This window comes from Cricetulus griseus, chromosome 2 (assembly GCF_003668045.3).
Source record: "Cricetulus griseus strain 17A/GY chromosome 2, alternate assembly CriGri-PICRH-1.0, whole genome shotgun sequence".
NCBI lineage: Eukaryota > Metazoa > Chordata > Mammalia > Rodentia > Cricetidae > Cricetulus > Cricetulus griseus.
Window position 1 is genome coordinate 34,654,772 of NC_048595.1, and position 8,140 is coordinate 34,662,911.

An 8,140-nucleotide genomic window follows, 5' to 3' on the forward strand; every position below is an offset into this window, starting at 1 on the left:
ATCCATCTGCCACATGTGATTGGGCAAAGTCCTCGAGGATTAACTCCTATGTGAGGCACAGGAAGAAATTCTACACAAAGAGGGCAATCCTTAACTATTTGAACAGCTTGTTCTTTGGTTATCCCAGTATGAAAGCGTAAGGACCCTGCGCTGAGAAGGAAGTGCTTATGTAAGGCTTGTGCTCTAGTGAGCTCTTGTGAAACTGTAATGCTTCGAGTATACCTGTATATCGGTCATGCAATTTCCTTCGCTGAGGGTGCTGGCAAAGGGATTTGGGCCCTAAGATGTCCCACAAATACAGGTTCGTTCCATTGCCATAGCAGACCCTGTATCTGTAACAAACTCTCTTGTACCCTGGAGATAGGGACGACATTGGCAGCTGTCTCCAAGGGTTGGATAATATGAGCAACATATTGACTATAGGTATAGATCTTTAGTGCCCCCGTGGGTAAGAGTTGTAGCGCCATGGCCAAGGCTAAAACTTTGGCCATTTGGGCAGAAGCTGCAGCAATTCTGGCTGTCTTAATGATGGGAAAAGATACAACTGCAGCTGTACCCTTTGAAGAACCGTCTGTGAAAACCACTCGCCCCTTGGAAATAGGCTGAGAGATTATAATCTTTGGGAAAATCAAAGGATGCATCTTTAAAAAAGGAAACCAGATTATTGGATGAATAATGATTATCAAAATCACTCTGGGTAGCAGAGAGAAAAACGGCCCAATCACAGCTATTATTTTGTAGCCACTCTATTTGTTGTAGACAAAGGTGTAACAACCTGATCTGGCTCCTTACCAAAAGCTTGTAAGGCAACTTTTTGTGCTTTAAATAGGAGTGAAACTATAGCTTGGGGATAGAATACCACTGATTTAGATGGGGAAGCCTGAGAATGAACCCAAAGAATAGGACTCTCTTGCCAAAAAACTCCTGTAGGAGCATGAGCAGAACAAAACACTATTAATTTTAAAAGCTGGGCATAATCTATATAATCCAAATGAGCCCCTTCTAAGGCCTTTTTAATCAAATGGATACATTCCTGTCCTGCGGTAGTAAGGACTCGAGGAGAGTTGGGATGCAAATCACCTTGTAATATATCAAAAAGAGGTTTAAGTTGCCGAGTAGTAATTTTTAAACTAGGTCTGATCCAATTGATATCTCCCAGAAGCTTTTGAAAATCACTTAATGTTTGAAGGGTGTCCAGCCGAAGACTAATCTTTTGAGGGCACACCCCATTATGAAGCAAGCGACGTCCTAGATAATGATATGGAAACTCTTTTTGTACCTCTCTGGTGCTATTTGTAAGCCAGCCAATCCTAAGGTGATCTGAAGATCCCCAAAGGCAGATAACAATACCTTTTCTTCTGGCGCAGCCAACAATATATCGTCCACATAATGAATTATATACAATCGAGGATATTTTTGTCTGACTGGCTCTATAGCCTGAGAAATATAAACTTGACACATGGTAGGGCTATTAGCCATGCCTTGAGGCAAAACTACCCACTGATATCTCTTATAAGGCTCTCTTAAATTTAAAGATGGAACACTGAAAGCAAAGTGCTGACAAGTAGCAGAGTGCAGAGGAATATTGAAAAAACAATCCTTTAAGTCTATCACAAGAAAGTGCCAGTTTTTTGGGGGGATGGCCACAGGGGTGGGCAACCCTGGCTGAGTGGTACCCATGGGCATCATGGTCTTATTAAACTGTCTCAGGTCTTGTAATAGCCTCCATTTACCCGATTTTTTCTTAATAACAACTATGGGAATATTCCAGGGAGAGGTAGAAGGGACAATATGACCGGCATTGAGTTGCTCCTGGACCAGGGCATGAGCAGCCTCCAACTTTACTTTAGATACGGGCCATTGTTCTATCCAAACGGGTTCATCATTTTTCCAGGTGATAGGAATTAGAGGTATTCAAGGCTTTGGAACAATGGCCCCCATTAAAAATATCCCAATCCTCTCCAGTCTCCAGGGGATCTCTGCACCAGTGGTTCATCCGACACCAGCAGGGGGCCACCCTGCAAATTCTTTCCAATCCCTTTGCTTGGGCAATAGCCTTGCTCCCTAAGCATGTGCTGTACAGGAGGTGTGGTCAGTATGGCTCCCATGGCTTCTAGGACATCTCTGCCCCACAGATCGATTGGGATGTGAGGCAAAATGAAGGGCTGAAATATACCAGAGTGCCCCTCATCGTCTTTCCAAGTTAGCAGACAGGAACTTTTACTAGGTGACTTTGCTATGCCTATACCCTGTAAGCTACTATCTGATTCTTGCAGGGGCCATGCCTTGGGTCAGTAGTTGAGGGAAATGACAGACGTATCTGCACTGGTATCTAGGAGTCCCTGCAAGGTCTGTCCCTCAATAGTCAGGGTGACCAAGGGTCTGGACTCCAAAATGGACACCCAACATGCCATGGGTCCTGTAGATCCAACCACCCCTTCTCCTCTTACAGGCTTAAGGAAGGGGTTATTAGTTGTAATTTTAGGGGACAGAACTAACTGAGAAATTCTAGCTCCTTGGGGTATAACAGTGACTCCCTTGCCCGCTTCCATCATAATTTTGATCTTTCCTTCAGTATCTTCAATCACTCTAAGGATAACCCTAAACCGGAAGTAGGGCACTACTCCTTCCTAAAATCAACCCAATTGATCCCGGTGGAAAAGGGCCTTTGATTCCAGTGCCCAAAGCTTGGGGTCCCTTCTGAGGAGTCAATATTGCTCTGGTGGAGGAGCAGAAGTCCAATCCTGCGCTTCCTGGGGTACCTCTGACAAGATCCTGAATACAAAGGGGTTTCTCGGGGTTAGGACCTGAATAGGGCAGGAAAGGGGTGTATCCAGGGCTCCATACACCTGGGAGTGAGGGGCCTGGGGCAGACCCTGACTCCTGTTTCCCGGAGGTGGCAAAGAGAGAGAGAGATTGACCGCTGGAAAGAGAGAGAGAGAAGTGGAGTTAGGTGGAACTTTTAAAGGGAAAACCGCACATGCACCCTGAGGTTCCAAGCATGCACAGAGTCCTCACACAGGTCTGTAATGTATAATGAGTGATGGCATAGTGTGTCCCTGTGCATGCCCTGCCCGTCGTCAGGGGACAGGGTCACCCTGGTGCTGGTCCTAACAATCCCGACTCTTGTTATCATAAAAAGTGGGGAGCTGGGTTTGGCAGGTTAGGGAGCAGGGGCGTAGAGTTCTCAAGGCTGCTTCCTACTGACCTGGGGAGCATTGACCTCTTTGGGGGACCTGAGAAAGCTGGGGTGCTGTCACCTCCTGGGGTAGCTGGTTGTTTCATTGCAGTCCAGGCTGTATAGAACTCTGGTGCCTCTTTAGACCTGTTTGTTTGGATCCAATTCGGCTCCCTGGAACTTACAAGAATCCTTTGAGTTTGTGAAAACATAAATTTTAGACACATTAGCAGCATATTCATGTTAGAAGCAACTTGGCTGGAAGCATTATGACTATGAACTGTAGCATGAGAAAGAGAGAAATCTGGAACATATTTCATTCTTTTGAAGGTGTCAAATCATTTTACCATCTTTAAACCTTAAAAATACCTGTTCCTAAAATCTGTTTTGCTTTAAGCTGGCAAGACTACCAGTCGTCAAAAGCATCAGAGTTCTTGAGAGGAATAAAATTTTACCTGAATTAATGATTAAAGAATAACAGAGACGTGCCAGCAGGCTGCATGGACAGCATGGTTGAGGGCTGCAGGACACCTCCTGAGTGCTGGGATTAAAGGTGTGAGCCACCACTACCCAGCATTTTAAAAATTTTATTTATTTTTATTTTTATGTGTATTGGTGTTTTGCTTGTATGTGTTTCTGTTTGGGGGTGTCAGAGCTCCTGGAATTGGAGTTACAGATAGTTGTGAGCTTCCATGTGGGTGCTGGGAATTGAACCTAGGATCTCTGGGAAAGCAGTTGGTGCTCTTAAACTCCAAGTCATCTCTCCACCACCCTCCACCCTCCACCCTCCACCCTCCCTTTTTAAAGAAAAGATTTTGTGTATTGTCTAGGCTGGCTTCATTCTTCTGGGCTCAAGCAATTTTCCTCTATCTGCTTTCTGAAAATCTGTAGAATGTTCTTTATTTTCCAGATTAGGATCCACTGGGTTGCACATTATCTGAGTACTTTATGGATATGTTTCTTCGAGTGCAGGTAGGTGCCCTCAGAAACCAGAGTAAGTGATAGGATCTGGTGCAGCTGGAGTTGTAGGTGGTTGTGAGCCTCCTGATGTGTGTGCCAGAGGTGTGTGTGTGAACAGATTTGGGTCCTGTGGAAGAGTAGGAAGTGGTCTTAGCCTCTGAGCATCCCTCCAGCCCTGGATGTCTGGTTTCTGTGCTCTCCTGGAGTCCTGGTACTGTTCCCTAAAGCACATGAAAAAGCACAGGGTTCTGAAGGACACTCTATTGATAGGGTAATGGGAGTCCTGCCTGGAAATTTCAAATGACTGTTTTTGTGGTCATAGTTGTAATGTGTTGATGTTAATACCAAACCAGAATATCCCAAACCAAAAGCCTTAAGTTTTCATACTTAATTTGCTTTAACTAGTCAAGTAAGAAATTTCTAGGTATCAGCTGGGTATGGCACATTTAATCACAGCACTCAGGAAGCAGAGGCAGGTGGATCTCTGTGAGTTAGAGACAAGCCTGGTCTACACAGTGAATTCCAAGACAGCGAGGGCTACATATACCCTGTCTTAGAAAAAAGAAAAGAAAATGAAAGAAATGACTAGGTGTAGCTCAGTAGTAGAGTTCTTGCCCAGGACACACGAAGTCCTGGGTCAATCTCTAGCAATGCAAAGGGGGGAAAGATATTTACTTCAAGCTTCTATTTTTCTTCCAACTTCCCTCATTGATTTAAAAGAAAAAAGAGTAACGGGGCTGGATGGATGCCTCAGCACTTGAGGGTGCTTGCTGTTCTTGCAAAGAACCCAGGCTCAATTCCTAGCACCCACATGGCAGCCCAGAACCACCCTAAACTCCAGCTTCCAGTGATTGCCTGCTCTCTTCTACCCTCTGAGGGATCCTGCACACATGTGGGGCACATGAACTCATGCAGACACATGCACATGTGTATTAAAATAACACTTTTTAAAAAGATTTATTTATTGTGTTATCAGTATTCTGTCTGCACGTATACTTGCAGGCCAGAAGAGGGCGCCAGATATCATTACAGATGGCCGTGAGTCACCACGTGGGTGCTGGGAATTGAACTCAGGACCTCTGGAAGAGCAGCCAGTGCTCTTAACCTCTCTGAGCTATCTCACCAGCCCCCAAACAACAAATATTTTAAAGAACAGTAACAGAGGGCTGGAGGGTCGAGTGGCAGTTTAAGAGCACTGTTGCTTCCGCAAAAGACCCAGCCAGGTTGATGCAAGCATGCAAACACAGTAGCATACAACTACCCATAATTCCTGTCTCAGGGGATCTGACACCTCCTCTAGCCTTCATGGACACTGGGCACTTATGTAGTGCACAGATACACATACAGGCAGCACACCCACGCATATAATAGAGTAACAGAAGGGATAGCATGTCAGGGGACCTGTAGTGTAGCAAGAAATGTGTGTCTGGTTTTGTCTTCAGTTTCTTTGTCCCTAGACTCAGAACATCTACAACCCATGGAATTTATGACTTACGGAGGATTAGGAGCTATTTCATTATTTATTTAGTTAGTTAGTTTTTTGAGGCAGGGTTTCTCTGTAGTTTTGGAGCCTGTCCTGGAACTAGCTCTGTAGACCAGCCTGGTCTGGAACTCACAGAGATCCACCTGCCTCTGCTTCCAGAGTGCTGGCATTAAAGGTGTGTACCATCACCACCTGGCATGCATATTTCGTTTTTATAAAAAGCTTCTTTTCATTAGGCTGTATACACACACACACACACACACACACACACACACACACACACACACACAATGTATATATATGTATATCTATTTCCCCTCCCTCCCTCCCTCCTCCCCCCTCCCTGCCACCTTCCTTCCTTCCTTCCTCCCAGACTGGCCTTGCGCTCACTAAGATACTGAAGATAATCTTGAACTCTTGATCCTCCTGCCTGCCTCTTCCTCCTGAGTGCTGGGACTACAGACCTGCCACTCCTGCCCTTTGTATCCTTTATCCAATAGGCAGAAGTAAAATGTTTCCCCGAGTTTTATGAGCCATTTAAACAAGTTATTAAACCTGAGGAGGGAATTGTGAGGACCCTTGATTGGATCTGGTTGATTGCAAGTGCAGAGGGTGGCCTGGAGTCTGGTAGGACTGCACACTTCACTTGTGCAGCCTGTGCTAACCCCAAGGAGTGCACAAGGACAGAGTTGCAGGGTACCCAGTTGGTGTTTGGAGAGATGGAGAACTGGCTGTGTAAAAAGTCAACATGCCAGTGTCTGAAGTGTTGTGAGTAAAAAGAGTTCAGAGAGCCCTTTGGGAACTGTCCTGTGTTGGGGCTCAGATCCCATAAAACTGCCATGTAACAATTTACCCTTCTCATGGGAAGCATATGGGATTAACAGACTGTGACAATGGGCTTTTATTTTTCCACAATATTTTAACTTTTATCTGTTAAAAGGCTTCCAAGACCAAAGAAAGCAACTCCAGGAAAGTAATTTATATAAAATTTTATTTGATCTGACATTTGATCTTTAAAGTTCAATGGCTTCAAATGGGAAGACATATAAGGGAAGTCATACAATTTTATTATGGAAAATTGCAAACATATCAGACCTGGAGGGAATGGTATAATAAGTCTCCTGACCCTCTCACAGTTTCAACAACGATCAACATTCTACTGCTCTAATTTATATGCTGTCTTCCCACCACCACTTTTAAATTTTTTGCTGGAGGTTTTTGTTTTGTTTTTGAGACAGGGTCTTGCTATTATATAGCCCTGGATATGCTGTAACTTTCTATGTAGACCAGGCTGGTCTGAATTCATAGAGATCCACCTGCCTTGATATCTGGGATTAAAAGCATTTGCCACCACATCCGGAAAAAAAAATGTGCCTGTTTATGGAGTATGTGATGCTTTGTATTTGGTTTTGTATTTGTGTATTTTTATAATGTTTCAATTAGCTTAGACATCTACTTTCTTGCACATTTTTTCATTTCTTTTCCAGACCAATGAGTTCATCTTTCTATTGAACATGTTAACAATATAGATTTAGTAAAAAAAAAAAAAAAAAAAAAAAAAAAAGACCGAAGCCCATATCATCGTTAGACTCCTCAGATTCTTCTCTTTGCTCCTGTTTCTCAGCTGGACCAGCAGTGAAGATGGGGCATGAGCATCCACTTGCAATGACTCCCTCCAGCTGCTGGAGCAGGGCCACTAGTGCCTGCATTGCAAATGAGGCTTCCAGTGTTGACATAGGCCAGGACTTTTGCAAACAAGCAAGCCAAAAAGGCTTACCATTGACACCGGCTGCTTTAATGAGGACATTGACCTTATCCTCTGTGAGGGTCACCCCATCACTGGGTAGGAAGGGGTTGAGTAGGTGCAGGCAAACAGGGACAGTGGTTGGGAAGGCCTCATCCCAGTGTAGTGGGAGCTTCCTCAGAAAAACTGAACATTGTGGTGTCATCTCAGGAAAAGCCACTTTTTATTTTGGAGAAGATTTTAAAACTGTTTTCTTTAGCCTATTGGAATATGTATTAACAGCACAAGATTACCTCCTATGCAACATCAGAGTTCCTTCCTTCCACCAGCGAACTGAGAGCCATTGATCAACCTTTTCCATCCCTGATGGCTTAGTGTCATACTGCCAGTGTGCTAGGACCTAGCATCACCAAGGAGATAAGCCTCCAGGCATGCCTGTTACGTTACAGGAACTAACCCAGGACAGAGTATCTAAAATAAAGCACTATTTCCAAACACTAGGAAAAAAATGGTAGGTGCCGGGACCCTGTCCGCAGTGGTGTGCTAGCTATTTTGCTCACAGATGTCTGGCTGCGTTTCTGATACCCACACACACGTGACCAGATCCCACCACAACTGGAGCAAAGCCAGTTTCAAGTTTTAGGATTATTGGGACAATTATAAATTTGTTCCTTCAGCAAGGTGGTGGTGGTGCATGCCTTTAATCCCAGCACTCAGGAGGCAGAGGCAGGTGGATCTCTGTGAGTTCCAGGCCAGCCTGGTCTACAGAGTGAGT